Consider the following 23,601-nt stretch of genomic DNA (forward strand, 5'->3'; position numbering starts at 1 on the left):
TAACTTCTGTCGAATTTGGGAATTCATTTCTTGCAATTGCATTAATTATTACTTCTGATTCTCTAAAGGGATATAGCACCCAAATTTGTTCCTCTTCAGATAATGCCTGAATAAACTTTTTCCATTTGCTAATGAAACGCTTAACCTGTGATTCTGATTTAACCGCCGTGTCATATTGTTCCACTATCATTGTCTCTTAATTGATGTACAAACATTAAGCCCTTGGTTTTCCAATTCTCAAATGCTTTAGAATCTATTGCAGGTATGAAGTCTGGATTCCCCCTTGTTGTCAAATATTTTGAATATCTAGGGTTAATTATTAATATTTTTAATAATTTGTGCCATGCATAACTTTCTAATTTACTCCTATTTTCATTTTTTCTATGTTCTCTTGCTATCTCTATTTGAAAAAGAAGGCATATAAGCTAAGGAGCCAGACAATTTTTGGTTCAGAACTTGGACAGCACACGTTTATTGGTGGGTGAATTTATCCACCAATCAGCAAGAACAACCCAGGTTGTTCACCAAAAATGGGCCGGCATCTAAACTTACATTCTTGCTTTTCAAATAAAGATACCAAGATAATGAAGACATTTTGATAATAGGAGTAAATTAGAAAGTTGCTTAAAATGACATGCCCTATCTGAATCACAAAAGAAAAAAATTTGGGTTCAGTGTCCCTTTAACAGTGACAAGGCAGAAGTACTAAACCAGTTCTTTTCTTCAGTATACACAAAAGAGGAACCAAAGGGAGAGACATTGAAACAAAGTAGAACATACAAGACCATACCAATAACTTGGTTATCTTCAGATGATAGTAAGAAAAAACTGACTAATATCAAGGTTAATAAAACTCCAGGTCCAGATGGAATACACCAAAGGGTTCTAAGGGAATTTAGTACTGTCAAAGCCAAACCTCTACTCTTAATTTTTCATGACTCATTATCCTCATGCATAGTACCCCAGGACTGATTTATAGATGTCGGGGTCCCACTTTTAAAAACGGATAGCAGGGCTGATACAGGAAGCTTTACACAAGTAAGCCTGACATCTGTAGTGGAGAAGATATTGGAGGGGAGTTTATGGGATTATATTCAAGAGTATATTTGAGTACTTATCAGCATGGTTTTATTAGAAGTAGATCATGCTAAACTAATCTAATTAGATCCTATGAAGAAGAAAGCAAGAGCACAGATAAAGGCGAATCAGCTGGTGTGATATACTTGGATTTTGCAAAGGCTTTTATGCAGTGCCATATGATAGATTATTGTACACAATTAAGGGACTGGAAATAGCAGAAAATGGAAATGAGTTGTAGTAAATGGATCATCCTCAAATTGGAAACAAGTAATTAGTGGAGTAGCCCAAGGATCAGGACTAGGCCCTGTTATTTTTTATATTTTTTATAAATGACTTGGAGAAAGGATTAAATAGCAACATCTCCATTCTTGCAGATGATACAATGTTGGGCTGGTAAATGGCAGATGAGATTGAATACAGATAAATGCAAGGTTTGACATTTTGGAAGTAAAAATATAAAGGCTACATATTATTTAAATAGGACTATACTTTTCAAAACAGAGGAAAAGGATTTAGGCGTACTTATAGAAAATCTCGGAGTTCAGCTGACTTTCTTCACTGCAAGTTCATCTTGAACTCCTACAATTCTGCCCTTAACCTTTATAAGCAAAATTACTTATCTACTCTTATCTCTACTCTTTCTTCAAACCCAAAACGTATGTTCTCCAATTTCAATACTCTTCTCCGCCCACCCCCACCTCCTAATACAATTTCTCTCTCTGCTCAAGATTTTGCAAGCCACTTCAATAACAAAATCGACTCCATCAGAAACAAAATAAGATCTCAACATATTACCAGTCTCCCACCCCCTCAAAAGTTTCAATCATCCAAAACCCACATAGCTGTAAATTTAGCTCTTTCGCCCCTGTTACTGAAGAAGTTTCTGCCCTTAAACTGTCCTCTCACCTCACTACCTGTTCTCTCAACCCCATCCCCTCACAGCTACTTCCCTCCCTCTCTTCTACCGTTACCCCTATATTCACACACATTTTCAATCTCTCTCTTAGCACCGGTATATTTCCCTCATCTCTAAAACAAGCACAAGCACCTATCCCTCATCTCTAAAACAAGCACAAGCACCTATCCTCAAAACACCTTCTCTCGACCCACTGCAATCTGGATTTCGCCCCATCACTCTACAGAGACAGCAATCGTTAAAGTGAAAGTTAATCCTAGCGTTTCACAAACGCTAGGATTGACTATTGAAACAAATAAAGGGGACTTTCATTCATGAAGTATAAGATACTTTATGTAGAAATCTCCTTTATTTGTCTCAACTGATCGGCAATTTGGGCTACTAACAAAGCCCACGGCTAAAAAAAAAAATTGCTAAGAGGTGACGTTTTCACCTCTTAGCCAATAGCCATGCAGTGAATCCGGTTTGGCGACCAAGGATTTTTTTTTTTTTGCCATGGCATTTGTTAGCAGCTCAAATTGCCGATCGGTTGAAACAAATAAAGGAGCTTTCTACATGAAGTATTTTATACTTCATGAATGAAAGTCCCCTTTATTTGTTTCAATATTCAATCCTAGCTTTTGTGAAACGCTAGGATTAACTTTCACTTTAAGGATACCAACGACCTACTTAAAAGCAAAATGGAAAGGATACTAAGTTCTCTCTGCTTACCCTTTTTTATCTGTCTGCAGCTTTTGATACTGTTGACCAACCTCTTTTGCTCCAAACCCTCCAATCCTTCAGCATTTGTGACACAGCCCTCATGTGGTTCTCTTACTACCTGTCTAACCATACCTTCAGTGTAGCCTTCTCTGGGGCATCCTCTGCCCTGTTACCACTTTCTGTTGGGGTACCGCAAGGTTCTGTCCTAAATTCCCTTCTCTTCTTAATCTACACATCATCATTAGGTTCCTTAATAAAGTCCCGCCGATGACACCCAAATCTACCTTTATGCAACATTCCTATCTCCTTCCTTGCTAACCCGTGTCACTAACTGTCTTTCTCATGTCTCATCATGGATGTCCTCTCACTACCTTAAGCTAAATCTCTCCAAAACTGAGCTACTTGTTTTCAGCCCCACCACCATATTTCCATAACTGTTGATAACTCCATCATTAGCCCTACCCAGCATGCCCGATGTCTTGGGGTCACACTCAGATCTTTCTTTCACTCCTCACATTCAGTCCTTGGCCAAATTCTGCCACTTCCACCTTAAAAAACATCTCTAAAATTAGACATTTCCTTACACAAGACACAACTAAGATTTGAATCCACTCTCTCATCCTTTCCCGCCGCAATTACTGCAACTCCATCCTCTCTGGTCTCCCTAGCTGCCACCTAGCTCCTTTACAATCCATAATTAATGCCAGGCTGATCTTCTTTACATATCGCTCTTCATCTGCTGCACCTCTCTGCCAATCCCTTCACTGGCTTCCTCTTGCCTCTAGGATTGAAAACAAAATTCTCATTCTGACATACAAAGCCCTCAACTGCACTGTTCCCCCTGTATCTCAGACCTTGTCTCTATCGCGTCCCCTTTGCTCTGCTCCCGACCTCCTACAGATACTCGTCGACTTACGACCTATGCGACTTACGGCCATCCGTACTTACGACCATCGGTCGCACTGAAGAGGCGATGCGTGCGCAAAGGCGGTACTTACAACCATCGGTCGCAAAGGCGGTACTTATGACCATCGGTCGCAAAGGCGGTACTTACGTCCATCAGTCGCACTGAGGGTGATGCTTATTTGCGTATGTGCGTAAAGGGGCAAGGCAGTGCTTGTGTGCGCAAAGGCGCTACTTACGTCCATCGGTCACACTGAGGGTGATGTTTATTTGCGTATGTTCGTAAAGGGGCAAGGCAGTGCTTGTGTGCGCAAAGGCGGTACTTACAACCATCGGTCGCAAAGGCGGTACTTACGACCATCGGTCGCACTGAGGGTGATGCTTATTTGCGTATGTGCGTAAAGGCAAGGCAGTGCTTGTGTGCGCAAAGGCGGTGCTTGTGTGTGATGAGAAGTGACTGTAAGCAGCAGCCTTTGTATGGGTCTGACCATGTCGCAGTCCAAAAGGCCGGTAACATGTAGTGGCAAAGAGGCTACAAAGAAGAGGAAAGCTCTTGATTTGGAGTTAAAAATGAAAGTAATAGAGGGGCGGAGCCAAGCCACGAATGGAGATGGCTGCTTGCTGAAAAAGCTCCGTTGTCCCTGTTGTTCTTACAATAAAACAAATGCACTAATTAGCACTTATTACCCTATAACTAGCACTTGCCGTTACACCCAACGGATTCCTCTGACAGAGAAACTATTTTTCGCCTGCAGACCGGGAGAGCCGGTGTTCTGTTACCCACGCACCCGACCGCGGCCTAAAGATCCTGCCCAGAAGAGTGGGGAACAGCACTTACAAGCTCGGATGTTGGCGATCTGTCATCCCCTCTTACCATCTCACCGCTGCTGTTAACCCGCACAAAGCCGCTCAGGGATCATAGACTCGGCTAAAAGTCCCGCGGCTGGAGGTAATAGCCGCGACGGCGACACAGTCTGACATCCAATATAGAGAGAGGGCAGCGGAGTATCGAAGAGGCCCTCTGGGGATCACGACTACTAGATAACCCCGGTCACTGTGAGTACCCGTTACGGAGGGGGCAGAAGGTAATAGCCTTAAAATACAGACCGGCAAAGGAGATCCAAGCTCTGGCCGCAGGGGGACCCTTTTAGAACTCATCCCCACATAAGGTAGCAGCCTGGGCCCTCGGTCACGCTGATAGATTGGTGGGGCACGCTGACTCATCCTTCCCTGACTAATGATTTGGCTGACAGATGGAATAACTTTCTGAGTTTAGCAGCGATCGGAGCCCTTGTTGAAAGCTCACGCAGATTCTTCAGAGTAAGGCCGCACTAGGCCTGGAGCCTGTACCTAATATAGCATAGATCACCTGTGGCTCACAGCGCCAGAAGTTCCAGTGAGTGGCAGACAGAAGCCATAAGCCTTACCTGGGAGAGTAACCCAGTGCTCTTGAGGGGGCCTATAATTAACTAAATAAAATAGTGATATATCCCCCACAGACTTTTCTATTATAACGGAAGCCCTCTAACATAATTCCAAAGTTACTGTCTGGTCCTACACCTGCCCTAGATATCAGAAAACATATAGCTTTATTAGGCACATTGCAGCTTCTACCGCAGTATACAGAACCTACAATTGACAGCAGCTACAGGAGCTGCCACTGAGCTGAGGTGATGACCAGTAAAAGAAATTCTAAACCTGCTAAAAGTACCCAGTCTTCCATGATGGAGAACTATTTAATTGCTGCAGACCCGGCTACCTCAGCCACTAGGCCCGATTCACATACTATAGCAGCCACAGCACAAGTCCATTGCTCTGAGCCTGTTACTGGACAGCAAAATTTTGTAACAAAAGAGGATATCAGACATCTCTCCTCAAAGGATGATATAAAGGAGGCTATGAAAGACTTTAAGTCCATGTTCGGCGAGCTGAAGAAAGAAATAGCAGCAGTTGATCACAGAGTCATACAAATTGAAGAGAAACATGAAGCCCTCAACTCAGACCTCCAGCTCCAGGCCAGCTTTATTCAGGCTCAGGAAAGCACAGTACTCACGCTAATGGACCGTATAGAGGACTTGGAAAATAGAAGCCGCAGAAATAACTTGAGATTGAGGGGAGTCCCGGAAACGGTTGAACCCCCAACCATCCAGGCCTACATACAAGACTTTGTCAAACACCTTAGGAATACGGAGGCAGGACCGGAAATCCCGATAGAGAGGGCACACAGGGCCTTGCGCCCTAAACCACCAAACAGGGCCCCTCCCAGGGACATAATATTAAAATTACTATCTTTCAAGGACAAAGAGGACATTCTTCGGATGGCCAGAGCAAAGCAGCTAATAGAATTTAGGGGGTCTGAAATACAGGTATACTCCGATCTATGTCCAGCCACCCTACAGAAAAGAAGGGACCTCCGATTTATCACTTCCAAGCTGAAGGACAAAAATATCCCCTATAGATGGGGTTTCCCTACTTGTATCATTGTGTCAAGGAACAACACGACACATGTTTTCAGAAACATAGAGGATCTGCCTTCATTTAATCAAGCCTTAGGGCTCCACATACAACCGCCACAGAGGAGGCGGGGGGCCCCAGCGGACCAAGCTGATGAGGCACATGAGGAGATCCAACATCTTCCTGGCTGAATCAAGATCTCTTAATGTGAAATTCCTTACTTGGACTTGAAGTCAGGTTTGATCTCAAACTTCCACTATTGTGCCCCATTAGGGATAGATCTGGACACTGACAAGAGCCTGTTCCTTTTAGGTTTGGACAATTACTTTGTTTAAGCATATTTGTTTCATATAAGTTATTTTATAGTTAAAGGTTAATCTTATTGGGATTGTAGCACATGGCACTAACGAGGACTCATTTAAAAGTGGGGTGGGGGGATGTCACAGATACACCACAGACCAGGTTACATTTTGCTGATAGGCGATGAGGGTATATTGTCTGAGTCATTGGGGATTATAGCAGAGTATACAAGCCCATATACAACTATAGACCCCTGCCCCCCAAATATAGAAATATAGAAACATGAGATTATGTGATTGGGTCACAACAAAGTGTGGAAGTTAAATTCCACAAGAGTCCAGGGTTCCTCACTATATTTTATTCTGTGCTAGTTTTCTTTCTTTATTATTATTATAGCCTAGTTCAGAAAAATGGGTATAGAAGAACTGATTAAGGCATAACCTGCAGAATGTATTTGTTTAATGTTTAATGTTTAAAAGTCCATAGGTATAGTAAGAACACAGGGAACACTTTCCCTAATTGGTAAGTTTATTTACTTAGATTACACTCGAATCTTAGATCGAGTCAGAATTGTGCTTTACATGTTCAAAGATTGTAAATTGCTGTTTGTATAATTGCAATAGTTTGACTCCACTTAGCGATATTATATTGTACTTTCAGGCAATTCCCTTCTTCGACTCTTCTCTTTTCCTTTCTCACCCTCCTTTCTTTCTTCTTAGCTTCTTTCTACTCTCTCCCCCCCTTTTTATTTCCCTCTCACTCTTTTCCTATCCCTCATTTGTCTTCTCCCACCTCTCCCTCCTCCTCCCCTCCCCCCCCCCCTTTTTTTTTTTTTCCCTCAGGTAACATGGCACGCCTACGGCCTGCGGCTGAGCACCAGCCCACTGAGTTGATTTCTGTCAACGTTAAAGGTATTAATAGCCCAGGTAAGCGCTCCATAGTGTTAAGGGACTTACATAGAATGGGGGGGGATGTCATCTTCTTACAGGAGACTCATTTTTCTGCTGCTCATGAGCCCAAATGGTTTAGCCACCACTATCCCATAGCCTATTTTGCGTCAGGTCCTAAGAAGCAAAACGGGGTGGGTATCCTAATCAATTCAAAAACCCCCTTTCAGCTCCATGAGTCATATTATGACCCTGAGGGTAGGTACATCATCCTCATAGGGTTACTATGTGGCACACTTGTCACACTCGCTAATATTTACTGCCCCAATCAAGCTCAACACCTTTTTCTCCAGAAAATAACACATAAAGTATTGGAAGTGCAGCGTGGCATTTTGTTTATGGGAGGTGACCTAAACGCATCTTTAAACCCAGCATTAGACACCTCGAACGGACTCTCCAGTGTCCCCCACAGGAACCTTAAACGTGTGATCTCCTCATTGAGAGAATTAGCATTACATGACATTTGGCGTGTACACCACCCCACCACAAAGGATTTTACATTCTATTCCCATCCACACAGGAAGTATTCTAGAATAGACTACCTACTCACAGACTCAGCAGGCCTTACCATAACAACAAGCAGTAATATACACAGTATCACATGGTCCGATCATGCGCCAATCAGTTGTACCATCATGTGGCCGGATGTGCCAGTCACTCCCTACATTTGGAGGTTGGATGACACATTATTGGAAGATAAGGTCTTTAGGCTGGAGATCGAAAGGGCTTTAGCAGAATACTTCCGTATACATGCAGATACTGAGTCTCAGGACACAGCTATCTGGGAAGCCCATAAATGTACAATTAGAGGCCTCTTGATTAAGCAAAGGGCCAAGCTGACGAAGCAGAGAAAAACTCAGTATCAAGCCCTGTTGTCCAGGGTTGAAATCAATGAGCGTGAGCACAAGCTACACCCCGCAGATGAGAAACTTGGGAGAGAGTTGGATTGCGCTAGGTCAGCCTTACTTGAGTTCCTCCAGGAGGACTACCAAAAAAAGGCGCTGTTCTTAAAACAGCGTTACTTTGAACAAGGAGACAAAGCCGGGAGGTTGCTGGCCAGAGCAATCTCACGCAACCGAACAAAACATTATGTCCACCGATTGGTGAACGGGGTGGGGATTCCCAAGGAGGATGGGAAATCAATAGCAGAATCTTTTAGTGAATACTATAGGTCTCTCTATAATATTCAACCACGGGCGGAGGAGGTTGAGATGATCCTTCCTCCATCCGAAAGGGCGCAGAGGATAAAACAATATCTGCTGAACGCAGATCTACCTAAACTAACTGAACAGGACTCGGAGGCCCTTGAGTCCCCAATCACACTAGTAGAAATCAAACAGGCCATAAAGGACCTTACCGTAGGTAAAAGTCCGGGGCCGGACGGCTATGGAACCAAGTACTACAAACTCTTTGCCGATATTCTGGCCCCAGAGATGCAGAAACTGTTTAATACCTTGTCAGAGACCTCCCTGTTGCCCCATACCATGTTGGAGGCACACATAGTGGTGATCCCCAAGCCAGGGAAAGCAGAGGACAGACCGGAAAACTACCGTCCTATATCCCTCCTAAATTCAGACGTTAAGATTCTGGCCAGGGTCATCGCCAACCGTCTAAACAAATTCCTCCCACAGCTAATTTCTACTGACCAGGTGGGATTTATTCCTGGACGGGAGGCTAGGGATAACACCCTAAGAGTTATACAGTTAATTTCGTATGCCCATAATAATAAGATCCCAATGGCGGTTGTATCAACCGACGCTGAAAAAGCGTTTGACCGGATTGACTGGTCATTCATGCAACAAACATTGGATAAGTTTGGCTTTGGGCCCAAACTTATCAATAGAATTATGTCACTGTACTCTGCACCGAACGCGAAAGTTAGGGTGAATAGAACTCTGTCTAGCACCTTCCCGATTAAAAACGGGACAAGACAAGGCTGCCCCCTTTCCCCCCTCCTTTTTGCCCTTACGATAGAAGTACTGGCCAGTAAAATCAGGGCACATCCACAAATCAAGGGATTGTCTATTGGAGGCTCAGAACACAAGCTCGCGATGTACGCGGACGATATATTCTTGATGATCACTGATCCCGGCCGATCTCTACCGATCGCCCTGGATGAACTCACAAAGTTCGGCAATGTGTCGAATTTTTTGCTTAACCCCTCCAAATCTGAGATCTTAAACATCTCTGTCCCTCATGAGGAGTTTGAGGCCCTGAGTCGGGATTGTCCGATAAAAATAGCACACCACACCTTAAAATACTTAGGTATCTCAATTACAGCGAATATAAAAGACATAACAGAGATCAATTATAAGCGTATCAGGGACGAGGTCCTGTGGGATCTGGCAAATTGGAAGAATAAAACCATCTCTTGGTTGGGTCGGGTGGGGGTGGTTAAAATGAATGTTCTGCCCAGGGTCCTCTACATCCTCCAGACTATTCCTTTAACATCAGCCTCACATTATCTGCACCAAATACAGTCAGCCGTGGAGTCATACATATGGAATGGCTGCAGACCCAGGATAAGGAAAAAAACTATTTATATGCCTAGGGATAGAGGGGGCCTAGGTGTCCCTGATCTGCGGGTCTATCAAAGGGCTATATCTCTCCAAAGAATAGTGGAGTGGTGCCAAAACTCGCTGCAAAAGGCATGGATCCATCTGGATAATGCTATCTTACAGAGGGGTAATACAGGGTCCCTGGCGTGGATTTCCCCTAATAACAGACCAATCATTATCAAAAAATACCCACTACTGGACTGCGCGTTCTCGGGATGGGATAGATTAATTAATAAGGAATCTGGACTGTCTTCCTTTGATTCCCCCGTCATGCCGTTAAGAGAGAACCCTGATGTGGGAGTAGAGACAGGTCCATACTTCCCAGACAAGTTATATAACCTAAAGGACGCAGCAATCCTCAATATCCTCCATCAGGATAAGATGAAAACTAGGCCAGAACTGATTGAATGGGATGGCGCTCTATTCTCATCGTGGTTTAGGGAGGCTCAAGTTAGACACTACTTTAGTACACATAAGAATAGGTCTGCCCTGACCAGAGGTAGGACACCCTTTGAGATGCTTTGCACCATGTCACACACCCCAACACACCTGATTTCGCAGATTTACAAACTCTTGATCATAGGTAACAAGACTCCCCTCCCAACTTACACTCAGGCCTGGCAGGAAGACCTGAGACAAGAAATCACTGATAAAGAGTGGTTAAAGATATTCGAGAGGGCAAGGAGGGCATCTGTCTCAGCTAAAATACAAGAATCACATTATAAGTTACTAAGCAGATGGTACCTCACCCCCCAGAGACTCAAAAAAATATACCCACAGACCGGTGGGGGATGCTGGAGAGGATGTGGAGAGGAAGGCACCCTCATTCATATCTGGTGGTCGTGCCCATACATAAAAACTTACTGGGACACGACGCTGGGGGAAATGAGCAGAATACTTGGGGTTATTATCCCCCCAAGTCCTAATTATCTTATCTATCACCACCTGCCCAAGGTCATAGGGGAGGATAAGTACTTGCTTCTCCTATTAATGATGAACGCTGCAAAGAGTCTCATCCCCTTATACTGGAAAAAACAAAACACTCCGAATATGTTGGAATGGAAGGCTAAGGTGGGAGAGCTATTGAGGTTAGAGAGGTATCATTATTTAAGAATCGGTAAGCTTAGTACTCACGAAATGATGTTGCTGACTTGGGAGGGTCGTGGACTGTAACTCAGTGGGCAACGGCTGTTTGTTGTATATTATTCCCTTTTTTTTTTTTTTTTTTTCTCTCCCCTCCTTTTCCCCATTTCCTCTCCCTTCCTTAGTCACTCGACACTTTTCTCTTACTATTTTTCTAATCTGGTTGACTTTCTACTTCTGCATCTGCAGAAGAGCAAATATCAGGTATCAAGATACTCTCGGTAGTGTAATAAATAAATCCGAGAGCCTGTTAAATATTTTCTTTTCTATAACGCCTGATAGAGTATAGATCTTTCAAAGCTTATAGTTTTAATTTTAGGAAAAATGCTCATAGGTACAGTAAAAGATTCAATTTCAATCACTTAACGGTACGCTACCAAAGATACGATGTAAAAGAAAAGAGAAGCTACAACTGATGTGCATAATTGTTATTGATACTATGTTGTAATGGTTTCCATATGCATATATTCATTGTCAAATCTTTTACCAATAAAGCTTTATTTTGAAAAAAAAAAAAATGAAAGTAATAAAGCAGTATGACGAAGGTAAAAAAGTGAATGCGATTGCCCGTGATATGAAACTGTCGCATTCCACAGTTTCCACAATCATTAAGGACAAGGAACGCATACGTGAAGCTGTAAAAGGTTCCGCACCAATGAAATCAACAATAATAACAAAACAACGTCAAGGGCCCATTCATGAAATGAAGAAATTATTAATGTTGTGGATAGAAGATCAAATACAAAAATGTACACCCATAAGCCTTCTAACAATTCAGATGAAGGCTAAAAGTTTGTTTGAGACATTAAAGGAGAAAGCTGGTGAGGATTACAAAGAGAATTTCCAGGCAAGCACTGGATGGTTTAAATGTTTTAGAAGAAGATTTAGTCTGCATAATGTGCGGGTTTCAGGAGAAGCAGCAAGTGCAGATTCAGAAGCCGCTGCAAAGTTCATTGACACTTTGGATGAATTAATCCAAGAGGGAGGGTATTTACCTGAACAAATATTCAACGTTGATGAAACGGGTCTGTTCTGGAAACGGATGCCTGAGCGCACATACATTCACCAAGAATCAAAAACCATGCCAGGATTTAAAGCATTCAAGGATCGGGTAAGCTTGTTACTTGGAGGAAACGTTGTTGGTTTTAAACTTAAGCCATTTCTTATCTATCGCTCAGAAAACCCACGTGCATTTAAAAACATTAATAAGCACACGCTGCCTGTCTATTACCGGTCAAATGCTAAATCGTGGATGACTCAGGCATTGTTCACAGACTGGTTTGTTAACTGTTTCATTCCCCAAGTTCGTGAATATTGCTTAGGGAAAGTAATCCAGTTCAAAATTTTAATGATTTTAGACAACGCACCTGGACATCCACCACACCTGGGTGACCTTAATCCTGATGTAAAAGTGGTTTATATGCCACCCAACACAACACCACTCATTCAACCGATGGACTAAGGGGCAATTGCCACGTTTAAAGCATACTACCTCAGATCTACATTCGCCCAAGCCATAGCTGCTACAGATGCTGATGATGACATAACATTGCGTGATTTTTGGAAAAGTTATAAAAATTTTCAGTGCATAAAAAATATTGCAGCAGCATGGGAGGATGTAACAGAAAAGTGCATGAATGGAATTTGGAAGAAGTGCCTAAAACGATATGTGACCAGATTTGAGAGATTTGAAACAGAGGAAGAGCTCGATGAAATTCGAGAAAACATTGTAAGACTTGCAAACAATCTTGAATTGGAATGTGAAGTGGAAGATGTAGAAGAGCTGTTAGATTATGAGTCAAAAGAACTTTCAAATGAAGATCTAATAGAACTGGAAGCAGAGAGAGTTGCAGAGGAAAATAGGAGAGAGGAAGAAGACAAAGAAGAAGAAGAGCCAGAGAAGAAATTCACTGCAAAGGGGTTGGCTGAAGGCTTTACATTGCTAAATAAAGCTGTCTCCTGTTTTGAAAACATGGACCAGAATGTTAAAAGATTTAACAAGGTTGACCGTCAAATTCAGGAAGCTGTGCGTGGCTATCGTGAAATCTATGAGGAGAAAAAGAAACGAACGCTTCAAACAAAGCTCAGCATGTTTTTTGAAAAGAACACTGCATCTGAAACCCCTCCAGCCTCAACTCACCAAGATGATAACTCTGATGACATAACTGTAAAAGTACAGTAAAAGAAAAATTTAAGTTCAGTTACTTTTCTTAAAAGTTTAAAGTAAAATAAGTGTTAAAGTTCCTGCAAACTACTGTACAGGTACAGTAAATGTTATGTTATTATTTGCATAGTACTACAGGTAGAGTACAAAAAAAATGTTATTTTATTACAGTACAGTATAGGTACAGTACAGTAAATGTCAGTAATAGTATTTGCACAGTAAATGTTATGTTATTATTTGCACAGTACAGGTACAGTACAGTAAAGGTTATTTTATTATTCATACTGTGATGATACTGTATTAGTAATGGAATTTAATTTAAAACAACTCTGGTGTTATTGTTATTATTAATCATGAAATGTCAGCCCAACACATCACACAATAGACCATATTATTTACATGCCATATATTTTGTCCGACTTACGTCCAAATCGTCTTACGACCGGAAGGTCAGAACGTAACGCGGTCGTAAGTCGACGAGTATCTGTATATGGCTTTGGTGTTGCTTTTTGGCAATTAGAAGGCCGCTAAATGCCGCTGTGCACCACACGTGTATTATGCCCAGCAGTGAAGGGGTTAATTAGGGAGCTTGTAGGGAGCTTGTAGGGTTAATTTTAGCTTTAGTGTAGTGTAGTAGACAACCCAAAGTATTGATCTAGGCCCATTTTGGTATATTTTATATCCACCATTTCACCGCCAAACGTGATCAAATAAAAAAAATTGTTCACTTTTTTACAAATTTTAGGTTTCTCGCTGAAATTATTTACAAACAGCTTGTGCAATTATGGCACAAATGGTTGTAAATGATTCTCTGGGATCCCCTTTGTTAAAAAATAGCACACATATATGGCTTTGGTGTTGCTTTTTGGTAATTAGAAGGCCGCTAAATTCCGCTGCGCACCACACGTGTATTATGCCCAGCAGTGAAGGGGTTAATTAGGGAGCTTGTAGGGTTAATTTTAGCTTTAGTGTAGTGTAGTAGACAACCCAAAGTATTGATCTAGGCCCATTTTGGTATATTTCATGCCACCATTTCACCGCCAAATGCGATCAAATAAAAAAAATTGTTGACTTTTTCACATATTTTAGGTTTCTCACTGAAATTATTTACAGCTTGTGCAATTATGGCACAAATGGTTGTAAATGCTTCTCTGGGATCCCCTTTGTTCAGAAATAGCAGACATATATGGCTTTGGCGTTGCTTCTTGGTAATTAGAAGGCCGCTAAATGCTGCTGCGCACCACACGTGAATTATACCCAGCAGTGAATGGGTTAATTAGGTAGCTTGTAGGGAGCTTGCAGGGTTAATTTTAGCTTTAGTGTAGAGATCAGCCTCCCACCTGACACATAACACCCCCTGATCCCTCCTAAACATCTCTCTTCACTCCCCCACCCCACAATTGTCCCCGCCATCTTAAGTACTGGCAGAAAGTCTGCCAGTACTAAAATAAATGGTATCTTTTGAATTGTTTTTATGTTTTTTTAGCATATTTACATATGCTGCTATGTAGAATCCCCCCTTAGCCCCAAACCTCCCTGATCCCCCCAAACAGCTCTCTAACCCTCCCCCTCTACCTTATTGTACGCCATCTTGGGTACTGGCAGCTGTCTGTTAGTACCCAGTTTACAAAAAAAATGATTTTTTTTTTCTGTAGTGTAGCTTCCCCCCCGAAAGACCAACCCTCCTAGATCCCTTAGATTCTTTTTATAAAGCTTCCCTCCCCCCTCTCTCCCACTTTTCTCAAAAAAAATTCTGTAATGTAGCAGTTCCCACCCGCTCACGCCCCGTGCACGCACCCGCCCCGTGCCCGCTGTGCACGCGCGTTTGTCCATGTGCACCCCTGGCTACCCCGCCCATGATCCTGCCCCCCTCCTGCATCAGTCATGCATCGATGGCCACCCACGCGCCTCCCACGTCGGCTCCCACCCACCAACGATTGCAGCCCATGATGTCTGATGCAGAGAGGGCCACAGAGTGACTCTCTATGCATTGGTGGGGTAAAAAGGGTATACAGTGATGCCTGAATATTGAGGCATCACGGCAATACCCTGGAAGCAGCTGGAAGTGAACAGGATCGCTTCCAGAGTTTCAAACCCCAGAGGACATGCCAGGAATGTCCTTGTTCGTTAAGGGTGTTATTTTGTAGGACGTTTCTGGCACGTCCTTGGTCACGAAGGGGTTAAAATTTAGAAATATCCCTTGAATTTAATGCTCTTATTTAAAAAGCATGTCTTGCTTTAATATTGCAATCAAACTTAGCACAAATCTTCCAAAACACTTTGGATATATGTGACTTAAAAATCAGCTTGAGACTTCCGGTGGGCGGGTCAGGGAACAAGCAGCTGAAGTGAAGAGCTCCGGAGAAGCTGCAATACTAATGGGCCTTTTTCTTGCTGTAAAAACCTGCTGAGATTGCCCCTCACTGACCCTTACATAACCCGAGTGCATTGTAGCCTTAACACAGAAGGTGTTCGGCACTCTACGCACAGGCGACAGACATCTCGCCCCCACCGTTAGCAGATCAGCACATGGAAGTGCGCCCAAACACACAGTGAAACTGCAGAGTATTTCTGCCTTGCTGACCGAGTCAAATTATCTGGATACGGCTCGGTGGGAATTAAGTAAAGCCGAAAACCCAGTCAGTCAGACCGCAGAACTCTGACCTCTTCATCAAAGCGCAACTGTGCGCAATTTAGAATCAGAAAGATCTTGGGCTGTTCCGACGGAGGTGAGTGGCCTGAATATCTGGCTTAGTACGATAGCCTGAGGGAAATTGAAAACGGAGAGACTTAACTTAACTCTTACGGCCTCTAGATGAAAAATCTAGCCGCTGAATAAAGGCGCGAAAAGACACCATTTTCCCTGACTCAGGCCACGGAAGGAGATCGGTGCAGGAATCGGTGCAGGAACCCCGCTGTCGCATGCCAGGAGAGTACATAGGCACAAGGGAATCAGCAAAGCTGGATCTGGACTAGATTCTTTGGTGGTGAGTGGAATTTGTACCTCACAGCGGATCAGACGGCAGCCAATCTAGCTCTGCATACAGATACTCACTGCACACAGCCAAGGGCCACTGGAGAAGGTAACTCTGCATCCCCCCACACATGCTCACACAGGGCCAAAACATCTCAGAGAGGGGCAAAGACAGTCACTCCCTCACAATCAAGCTGGACTAACACACATTGGACAGGGCGAGCTGAGACATACTCTGGGCCAATACTTTAGCTTGTGAGATGTTGCAGGGGACCAGAGAGGACAGGATTTTGTAGTGGAGGGTCACGAAGCAGGCCTGGCCAGGCTGCTCTGCAGAGACTTCTTTTGAGGCATCCTATGCGGGACTAAAGTTCATCTTTTGCCTCTCCGGGACACTTTTTGCAGTTACAGATGGGACCTGCTAATTAAGATTTTGTCTAACTGATTCTAGCCCTTTTCTGCTTGTAAATATAATAGGCTGTTAACACTGTACTGTCCTCTGCTATTGTATACAATTCTCTCGCATTTTTATTGAAACATTGCAGTGGTTGGGTATAATTATCTCTGAAATTGTGAGAACTGATTTATGGATAAGTTCCTGGCCGGAGGTAAAATGTTGGGGAAAAATAAAAACTCAGGAAAGAATAGCGGAGCTGCTGACCACTTGCAGGATACATCCTCTGTTGCGCAAGACATTAATGCGCTGCCTATAGAAACACATGTGGTGGTACAGCAGCTCTCCTGCAGAAGGGCCGAGACCACTTAGCGGGGGAAATGAAACAATTTTCAGTCCGATTCACTGAGGTAGAGAATAGGGTGTCATGACTTGAAGATACAGCAGTCACCCACGGCACTCAAATTGATGTACTGGTAAAAGAAAATGTGATATTACACCAAAGACTTGAGGACTTAGAAAATAGATCCCGCCGTAATGACTTGCGCATACTGGGGATCTCTGAAAGCGTAAAACCCAAAGACCTTATTCATTTCATCGAAAATACCTTACCACTTTTACTCAAATTGGTTCCCACTTTATTTAAAGGTAGTGTGGAGAGAGCACACAGGGTGGGCCCAGACAGGCAGCATGAGAGGGAAAACACACAGCCCAGACAGGTGATGATTAAATTATTACACTTCCAACTAAAAGTGGAAATGTTACGGGCTTACAGAAAGTTTGCCCCAATAATGTATGAAGGTTCCAAACTGCTTATTTTCCAGGATTACTCCTCCGAGCTTATGAGGAAACGTAAAGAATTCTCCCCACTTTGTTCACGGTTAAATGGGGAGGGTAGGAATGTGTATCTTCTATACCCTGCTAGGCTAAAGTTGTTAACCCCATCGGGCTCCAAATTCTTTGATACACCACGTGAGGTCACTGATTACTTGGGAAGGGAGCAAAATGGGATGGCAGCTGGCTCACCTAGATCATCTCACTCAGACCCGGGTTGAAGGGAGCTAAATACAAGGCCCTCGGTGGGTTTAGGTGTTTTTACTTAGGGTGGCCGCCATATATCCCTAAGAATAAGATACAATGTGTGCTTTAATTTTAAATGGTTATAATGTTAAAGTTATGTTTGTTGTAGTTCTAATTTGTGTTGAAATTTTGCTCAAGAATAGGATATTGAGTGTACTTATTAATAACTGTGTTTTTTGGAAACATACTGATATTCGCTACGTGAAACCACTCCTGTTTCAATCTGTTGCTTTTCTCCATTGGGTTCTACTAGTCATTTTACACAATGCAGTCATACAAATATTATATTCTCTTAAGAATGGGACATTGATTCCATATCCGGATGTGGCGTATCCGGAGCCTATTAGTTTAAATATCCATGACAATACAGATGAGATTAAAAAAATCCCCATTCTGGGGGGCGGAGCTTGGCCACGCTTGTAGATGGCCACACATTGATCTAGCTCTGAAGCCTTAAGACTCTTGATAAAGGTAATAAGTGACTCACAGCACGTTGGAACTAGTTTAAAGCTCAATTTAGCACCTAAGAACGGACTGGACGCCTGTGGCAGCTGCCTTGGAGTGTTAAGCTGTAACGGAGACCTCCTTTAAAAAAGTGTACAGTGAGGCCTGGGCTGGAAGGGAATCAGCCGTAGCGGTAATAACAACGACCGCGCAAAGTGAGGAATGGCCCACACCACATCTAGGCTAAAGTACCCAACTGCCTGCAGCAAGACCGGGTTGGCTGGAGATCAGACTCCCTGCAATTTGACAGGCTTGGACAGTTTGGGGTAGTTGATTGTTGCATCGGTGGAGTGGGACGCTGATGCCCATTGGGCTTCTAACCTGCCTAACTGCTGACCTCTGACAAGATAAGGCACGGGCAAGCAGGTACTCATTAAACTTCTAAGGGGGACCTGTGTAGTGCAATCCATGGGCCCTGTTTGTGTAGCGGTGTTGCCTGGACACATAGGGACCTGCTGATAAATAGCAGGGACAGGATAATGGAACTGTGAAGGCTGATAGACGCTAAGTGTTGTAAGCCTCCTGACCTAAACAAACACAACACTAGGCTGACACTGACTTGTTGAGGCTTATTTTTGTATACAAAGTCCCCTTGGACAATACTGTTGGTCATATTTGGCAGATGTGAGGGAGAGCCCTGAACTGATCTCACTTGAGGCAGTACTGTTAGGTTACATTGGCCTGTCTTACCTGATCTTGCACCCCTTACAGATATACAAACATCCACCGGCACCTACTATACATTAGGAGCTGAGGGAAATATTCCTGTCCTGTTGTGTCGCCCTGTGCCCAAGAATGGCTAATAGACGCATAGCCAAGCCAACCAAAGGCTCTCAATCTTCCAACATGGAGAACTACCTAATCTCCACTGATACTGCCCCTGATACTCATAGAGAGGCGCCTGACAGTGGTAAACAAACTGCAGCTGTTCAGACATATAATCTGGAACCCCAGCAACCTTGCTACCTTACTAGGGATGACATTAAGCACCTGTCATCTAAAAATGATATACATGAAGCTATGATGGATGTAAAACTTATGTTTGGGGAATAAAAAAAGGATATAGTGGCAGTAGATCACAGAGTTTCCCAGATGGAAGAAATGCAGGAAACAATACGCTCAGATCTACAGCATCAGGCCAGCTGTATACAATCTCATGACGCTACAGTTCAGACTCTGACCGACAGAATTGAGGACCTGGAAAACAGGAGCAGGCACAACAACTTGAGACTGCGCGGAGTTCCTGAAACATTAAATCCCCCTGAGATAAGTCAATATATACAAGATTTCTTTAAATTTATTAAAAATGCTCCTAACGCAGCCGAGGTACAAGTTGAAAGAGCACACAGGGCCCTTAGGCCCAGACCACCGGCCAGGGCTCCCCCAAGGGACATAATCATCAAGCTACTCTCCTATAAGGATAAGGAGGACATCCTTCAGCTATCTAGGAATAAACACCCCCTTACATATGAAGGAGCCGAAATTCAGGTCTTTACGGATTTGTGTCCTGCAACCCTTCAGAAGCGAAGAGACCTACTCTACATCACTTCCAGCCTTAAAGAGCAACAAATCCAATACAGATAGGGATTTCCCACCTGTATCATCGCATCTAAGAATGGCTCAACAGCAATTTATAAGTCTCCGGAGGATCTTCACACTCTAAATCAAACATTTGGATTACAAATCAGACCACCAAATGTGCCTGTGGTCCCTGCACAACCAGGCCCTGATGTTAACCGTGGTGTAGCTGACCGAGGCCCTGATTAGGCTCCTGGAGGCCTGACAATTTGTATCACCGGGTTGTACTTGGTGCACTGGTGGAACTGGACCACCCATGGAATACCCTGCCTGGGTCCAACAGTCCCACCATCTTCTGAAGCAGATAAGTTTATGATTATCTATTCCAATTTGGGAAACATGTTGTATTTATAACTTTTTCTTTCAGCTTTTTATCATGGAGCCTAACACTACGCGTCCCTGACGCCTCAGTCAAGTTACTCAGACACTGGGAGACACTGGCAGGCAATAGGAACTGAACTATCGTATGTGAATATGCTTTTTCCTAGCCCTGTGCTGCTTGTTAATTTGTTCTTGACAGTTATCATTATATTGTTGTATGTGTTTCTAGTTTATCACTCACAGGAATATTTTTCGCTCACTGATAAGACTTGTAAAGTTATCGGCTGGTTCTTTCTCTCTCCTCCTGGATCCAGCAGAGTGTAAATATAATAAATTTAAACAAAAAAAAGGACCTGTGGGGTCTCGGGAGAGAGATGGGACAGTTGTTTAGAATATATCGTACTAGATGAGGGAAACCAAGGTTCCAAGAAATTAGAATTATTCCATAAGCCTTATTGGAGATCTATGATAAAATAATCAAAAAAAAAAAAAACCCACAAAAAAAAAACCCTCTAGTCAAAGAATGTAATAGCATAATCAAAGAGGCACGTGGGGATAGATTGAGAAAAGATCTCGTAAGCTATAAACTATATATACTAGGTGGGTTTAGGAATCGGGCACTTTTTAGAATATATGGGATACCAGGCGGGTGCTATGTTAATGGGTGGTCTGGGTGTCCGCCCTTAGTTCATATCTAAGTTCTGACAATGGTTATTGATATGTTTTGAGTTACTTTACCTACAAAGTTCAAATATCTGTTAATATATTTTTATAAGAGTATTGAGGCTACTACCTCCTATTGGTTTACTTACTAAATACATAGATACTTATCCCCTTTCTCCTTACCCCTCACCCCCAGATTCTCCTGTGATACGTGTGAGGATCTAGCTTCTTGTTGCTCGGTCCTTTCTGGATTCTTTCTCTTCTACTCTTTCTTCAATCATCCTTCTGCTCAATAACCCTTTCCCTCCTGGACCTCTTCCCCCCCCTTAAATTGCCCCCTCCTTTGCTCCTTTCTCTATACGCATCAACCCCTACTCCACTTAAAAACTTCCCCCTTTTCTCCCCCTACTGACCCCCTCCTCTGCTCCTCCTCTTTCTCCTCCCCCCCCTTTTTTTTTTCTTCTCCTCCTCCCCCCCTTCTTCCTTAATGGCGACCACGAAATAGAGTCCATCATTTGGACCTACTCACAGTGAATGTTAAGGGCCTAAACAACCCGGGGGAATGCTCAATTATCACAAGAGATTTACATAGGATGGGCGGCGACATCATTTTCATTCAAGAAACACATTACTCTAAATACAGGGAACCCAAATGGTTTAGCAGACATTATCCAACAGCCTGTTTTGCTTCTGGACCCTCCAACAAAAATGGAGTTGGCATATTGTTCCACCACAGTGGTGGCATATTGTTCCACCACAGTGTCCCATTCCAGCAAACCCTAAAAGACCCTAATGGTAGATATATAATTATGATAGGCAAATTGTATGGTAGACCCATGACCCTGGTCAATCTATACTTCCCAAACAAGGCACAGGACGTGTTTTTTAAGAAAATAGTACAGCTGATCTTGGAATCACAGAAAGGTATCCTCTTCCTGGGAGGAGATTTTAATATTTCCTTAAACCCCAGTTTGGATACCTCGGACGGCCTCTCCAGCGCCCCCCATAAGGTGGCCAAGCATCTAATTAGGTCCTTAAGAGACCTAGTCTTGCACGATATCTGGCGAACCTTCCACCCATCAGACAAAAATTTTACTTTTTACTCGCACCCCCATAGGAAGTACACTAGAATCGACTATCTTTTTGCCGACTCGGCGGCTCTCGGGGTGACAACGGGATGCAGTATTAATACGATCACGTGGTCGGACCATGCTCCTGTTAAATGCACTATTAACTGGCCAAACACCCCAGTAACTCCTCATGTTTGGAGGCTCGATGAATATCTTCTAGATGACAAACTCTTAACACCAAAATTACAAAAAATATAGAGGAATATTTCCTCATAAATAAGGAATGAAGCTATGGATAGTTCCATCGTGTGGGAAGCTCACAAGAGTGTGATCAGGGGCTGCCTGATCGGACATAGTACAGCTTTGCGCAGGTTCAAAAGAGAAACATATAATGCATTGCTAGCACAAGTCTCACAAAAAGAACTAGTGCATAAAGACCAACCCGCCGACCGGGCTCTACAAAAAGAGCTGGCCTTAGCCAGGTCAGCCCTGTTACGCCACTTACAAGAGGAACAACGTAAAAAAAAGCTCTCATATTGCGTCAAATGCTTTTTGAAAATAGTAACAAAGCAGGAAAGTTTCTGGCCCGAGCGTTGGCTCTGAAAAGATTGCGCTCGTATGTCTATGAATTAACAGATAAACAGGGGATGACGCATAGGGATGGTCAAGCCATAACAAATATCTTTGGCAACTTCTATAAAACCCTTTATAACATACATACAGTAGAAGACCTGCAGGTGGACCCCCGAGACAGACAGACTCTTGAACAGGAGACCTCTGACTACATTGAAAAAGCAGAAGTACCATCTTTGTCTGCTGAACAGGCGAGCCAACTGGATGCACCCTTCGCTGTGGAAGAGATCCTGGCAGCCATTAAAAGTCTCCCAACCGGCAAAAGCCCAGGCCCTGATGGGTTTGGCATACGCTACTATAAAAAATTTGCAGGCATCCTAATACCCCATTTGCTTCGGGTGTTCAATCAGCTTTCTGAGGCCCCTATCCTACCGAGTACGATGCTTGAAGCATATATTTCGGTTATTCCTAAGCCGGACAAACCAGAAAACCTGCCTGGCAGCTACAGACCAATATCACTGCTTAACTCCGACGTTAAGATACTGGTCAAAGTAATAGCAAATCGCCTCAAAAATTTTTGCCCCAGCTGGTCTCCACGGACCAAACAGGCTTTATCCCAGCCAGAGAGGCACGAGATAACACTCTCAGAGTGATCCAGCTGATCTCTCATGCACAGGCCAATTCCGCTCCGTTGGTCCTTGTGTCGACGGATGCGGAAAAGGCCTTTGACCGGGCCAACTGGACCTTTATGCTGCACACCTTAAAAAAGATGGGTTTCGGAACACATTTTATAAATTATATATTTCCATTATACTCCAATCTGAACGCCAAGGTAAGTGTGAATGGATTGTTCTCTGAACCCTTTTGGATTTCAAATGGAACGAGACAGGGGTGTCCTCTCTCACCCCTGCTCTTTGCGCTGGTCATGGAGGTCCTAGCCTGTAAGATACGCAAGAACCCTGAGATATGTGGATATCGAACAGGGGGATTGGACCATAAGTTGGCTATGTATGCCAATGATGTGCTTTTGACCCTGGCCGACAATGATCTTTCCCTGCGGGAATCGCTAGCCGAATTTGTGAGGTTCGGGCGGGTGTCAGATTTTTCACTTAATCTCTCCAAATCTGAAATTTCAAACATTTCAATGTCTAGAGACGTTTTTGCATCCCACAGCGACCGTTACCCCCTAAAAATTGCCACAAAACATTTGAAATATTTGGGTATCACTCTAGCCTCTTCGGTTAGAGAAATAGTGAATGTAAACTACAAGCGTATAA

Source organism: Bombina bombina, chromosome 7 (genome assembly GCF_027579735.1).
Source record: "Bombina bombina isolate aBomBom1 chromosome 7, aBomBom1.pri, whole genome shotgun sequence".
In the NCBI taxonomy this organism is placed as follows: domain Eukaryota; kingdom Metazoa; phylum Chordata; class Amphibia; order Anura; family Bombinatoridae; genus Bombina; species Bombina bombina.